Here is a 4,312-nt window from a genome sequence, read left to right as displayed (position 1 = left end):
ACTCGTCGAAAAAGATTTAGAGAATATTCAAAAAGGTTTTGGTAGAATTAAGAGCTGGGTTTCATCGAAGATGAAGATGAGAAGAGGAGAAAGAGGGAGCTCCACTAATTAATTGGAACGACGTCATTTTGGGCAGTTTGGACTGCAAGTTGATTTGGTGTATGGACTGATTTTTAGTTTTTGTCTATATATATATATATATTAAAGATAATGGTTAAACTATAATAAATATATTTTATTTAGTCTTGACATTATTTTATTAAATAATAAAATATTATAATTATATTTATTTATTATTATTTAATAAAAATATTATTAAACTAGTCTAAAGGCATGTGCAGCCCTTCAACTCTCACCATTTAGCCCTGAACTTAAGGAAGTGACTATTAGCCCCTCAACTGATTATTAGCCCCTTCAACTTTTAATTTTGAACCTGTTTGGCACCTGAGTCAGCGCGTGAGCTGCACATGCGATTGAGGTGTGTGCAGCATCATCTTCTTCTTCCTTCTTCCCAGCCTTCCATGTCGCCGGCGACTTCCTGCCATCCGCGCGACCCCTCGCCTTCTTCTTCTTCTTCCTTCCCAGCCCTCGTCGCTGCTGCTCTCTCGCTCTCTGTCGGTGGTCACCAGCAGCGTGGGGAGACGATGGGGTTGGGGGTTGGTCGTCTATCGCTCTCGCTCTTTGTCGGTGGTCGCCAGCGGCGTGGGAGACGACGGGGAGACGCAGTGGTTGGGAGTGGGCGGTAGATCTGGCCGGCGACGTGGGAGGCGAGCAGTTGGTCGGTCGCCTGCCTTCCTCGTGCTAGTGGCCGGCGACGGCGTCAATTGGGGTCGGGTGGGGCGGCGATAGCAGTGGCTGGGAGTGGGCGAGCAGATCTAGCCGGCGTCATGGGAGGCGAACGAGAGGTGCGCGAGATCAAAGAGTCCCCATTAATGGCGGCACAAGCGCACGACCGCGACCCACAACCACCCGTCACTATCAACTTCTCCAACGACGAACCAAACCAGATCGACGAACCATGCCTGGAACCGCGAGGAGAAGCATCCGGTCCACCAAATCAACGCTGGCACTGACAAGATGAGAAGGGAAATGGGGGGAAAGGGATGAGATGTTAAATTTGTTCGAGGACTATCCTGACGGCGGCGGCAGTGGGGGGTATGGTGGGGAGTGCTTCTGTGAAGTGGCGTGGGCGGGCGTTGGAGGCTGCTGCATCCTCCTCGGTAGTCTTTCGGCGGCTGTCCGCTGCTGGCCTGCTTCCTATCTTACAACGGCGAGACACCTGGTAAGTTCTCATTGGCCTGGTCAATGTGGGGCCCACGCAAGACCCAGCGTTAGATACACGCGCAATACTTGCTGGACTGAGGTACCTGATTGTGACAAAATTGATAAGTGAGGGACATAACAAGTTCAAAATTAAAAATTGAGGGGGTTAATAGGTCTTTTCATAACTTCAGGGGGCCAAATGGTTAAATAGTAAGAGTTGAGGGGGCTGGGTATGCTTTAGCCATTGAACTAAGAATGAAACATATATAATGAATACGTATCTTGATTGAAATTTAAAAGTAAGATACGTACATTTACTAGGTGTATGCAGGCGTATGTATATATATCCACCGCCGCCTGAATGACTCCATTTGCTGTGCTATTTCGCAACATAGAGCTATTGGCCAGCAGATTTTCCGGGAAAATGCAAGACAATGAAGACTGATTGGGAGTCTGCTTTGCCGAATAAGAAATTTGACAAATCTCTAGACAAAGTATGAAAAGCAGCTGCGTGGTTAAGAAAGACTTGCCCTTCTATAAAGAAAGAAAGAAAGAAAGAAAAGACTTCGACGTAAACTTCCGAACAAGTGCATGTTTCTTTCTTTTCAGTTTCCTTATATAATTTCCTGTTGCCCCGAATGACTGACTGACTTTGCAGTCTCGTTTGTGAAATAACTAAAAGCAAATGCCGCCGCCAGGGTATATTTAAAATTCACAAACCATAGATCCAGTCCTCCTTATTTCAATGCACAAAAAACCTAAAAACCATGCTTCCACGGCAGTGTCGTCGTCTACCACCCTTTACCATTTTTTAATGGAAATTTGTCCGAAAATCAAGGTTGAGTTTGTTACTCAAGAGATAGATAAAATTTCAACTTGCATGACTCCTCGATCGGCCAATCAAATATGCCCATAATTTTTTTATTTGAATTGTGCATCATTTTTCTTTCTTGATCAATGGGTATCGCCAACATCAATCCCTCCATTCTTAATTATTGCCAATCTCATACAAGCCATTGTAAATTGTCCAATTACCTACAATCACAAAAAGACTGCTTGATGTTGATGATGCGGAGTCGATCATCTTCTTCTGTCTTGACCAAGTACCTACAAAAAGGGTGGGGACTCGCTCCCCGTGATCCCTCCGACGCTCAAGTCAGTTCATAGAGTTTTTGAGGAGTATAATAGTAATGAAAAATAATATATGAGTCCCTTAGGAGTCAGATCCCCCATATCTGTAGAGGTTGCCCTCTATTTATAGATGTCCCGTGACCTTTCCAATAGGAGATAAGATATCTTTCAAAAATAGATGCTGATCCACTTTCCATGGGGAGAAAAGATAACTTTCATTAATGGAGATAATTCTTGAGATGTTGGAGATATTCTTGGTTGACTGAATCTTTCTCTCTATCCCTTCTAGTTCAAAATCATAATAAAGATTATAAAGATAAGTGGAGCTCCTAAGACTTGACATGTGGCGATCGCCCATTGGCCTTTACTAGCACACATGGCTCCAAGTTAATAGTAACCTCTAGGAGTAGCACAGTAAAATTGCCCCTATAAATATTCTCTTATCACTTGCCCCCCACTCCTTGAGCTGATCGAGTGAGGAGTTTGAGCAGCCGAAGGAGAATTCATCATTGTTTTTCTGAGCCTCTGTAAAAAAGTTTTACTAAAAGTTGGGTTAGTAGTCTCAAATGCTGAATTTGCTTTACAAGTCTCCCAGTGCCCTTTCACTCTTCCCATGTAGAAGGTGATTAGGTCGCTCGAGGTGATAGAGACGTTTGGGGATTTTCCTATAGTAGAAAGGGGCCAGCTCTTAAATTAGTACATATATATATTTTTATTGTTATTTTTGGCCTAGAGCCGAGGCTATGCTGGTCGAGGCTATGCTGGTTGAGGCCACATTCCTTATCTTTGGGGGCCGCTAGTCGAGGTTGTGGTGGCCGAGGTCGTGTGCCTTATCTTCGGGGCCGTTGGCCGAGGCTGCTTGCCTCGTCTTCGGGGGCCACTAGCCGAGCCTGCGTGCCTCGTCTTTGGGGGCCGTTGGCCGAGGCTGCTTGCCTCGTCTTCGGGGGCCGCTGGCCGAGGTTATAGTGGTCGAGGCTGCGTGCCTTGCCTTCGGGGCCGTTGGTTGAGGCTATGGTGGCCGAGGCTGTGTTGGCCGAGGTTTCCTTCTTTCGGTTGCTTTCTAGAGCTCATAAAATCTTAGCCCTTAACCATTTAGGTGTACTAGGATAAGCTCTACTATCCATTTGAGACAGCTTTTTCAGGTAGCGCTACTTGCTTAGCGAGAATTTTAATCATTCGGCTTTCGTTGGAGGTTTTTTTCGAACCGATGGGGGGTTACATCGAACCTTCTTTTTGTTTTGGGAGTGATTCCTGGAATTGATTCCTTAATCATTAGCGGTGGTCCCCTTTTAACCTTCATTTGGCGGAGGTTCGTAGCCTCCGAACTAGTGTCTTAATTAGTAGGGATGGTCCCCTTTGGTCTTCATTTGGCGGAGGTTCATAGCCTCCGAACTGATACCTTTTGGTCTTCATTTGGCAGAGGTTCGTAGCCTCCGAACTGGTGCCTTAATTAGTAGGGGTGGTCCCCTTTGGTCTTCATGTGGCGGAGGTTCGTAGCCTCCGAACTGGTGCCTTAATTAGTAGGGGTGGTCCCCTTTGAGTCGTTCATGTTTTCTGGTTAGGGGTTCGAGGCCCTGCGAGGATCACATTTAATCCTTTCATCTTGAGTGTTCGGGGGTTCGAGGCCCCCCGAGGATCATATCTGATCCCTTGTTTTTCAGTGTTCGGGGGTTCGGGGCCTCCCGAGGATCATATCTGATCCTTTACTCTTGCGTTGTTGAGGCCTTTCAGACCTTTGGTTTTCATGCGCACATGCTGGCTTGGATTGTAGTTGATGACGGGATTTCAAATAATATCCTTATTTTATTTTCGCGGTTCGGTGAAATGCCTACGTCCGCAATTAAAGAATAATAATATTTTGTCTTCGCGGTTCGGCGTAACGCCTACATCCGCAATTAAAGAATAACAAATATTTTGT

General features: G+C 45.7%; 1 long non-coding RNA gene across 1 annotated transcript; it reads right to left on the bottom strand.

Moving 5' to 3' along the window:
* Positions 1–251: 251 nt before the first annotated feature.
* LOC127791165 (uncharacterized) lies at positions 252–1,714 on the bottom strand. The gene is made up of 2 exons (XR_008020880.1): positions 1,576–1,714; positions 252–1,367 (listed from the first exon to the last, which is right to left on the bottom strand). It is a non-coding gene; the product is annotated as an uncharacterized LOC127791165 (long non-coding RNA).
* Positions 1,715–4,312: the final 2,598 nt, after the last annotated feature.

Source organism: Diospyros lotus, chromosome 14 (genome assembly GCF_014633365.1).
Source record: "Diospyros lotus cultivar Yz01 chromosome 14, ASM1463336v1, whole genome shotgun sequence".
NCBI classification, from domain to species: domain Eukaryota; kingdom Viridiplantae; phylum Streptophyta; class Magnoliopsida; order Ericales; family Ebenaceae; genus Diospyros; species Diospyros lotus.
Note: the sequence above shows the minus strand (reverse complement) of the source record. Positions and strands in the feature narration are given on the sequence as shown.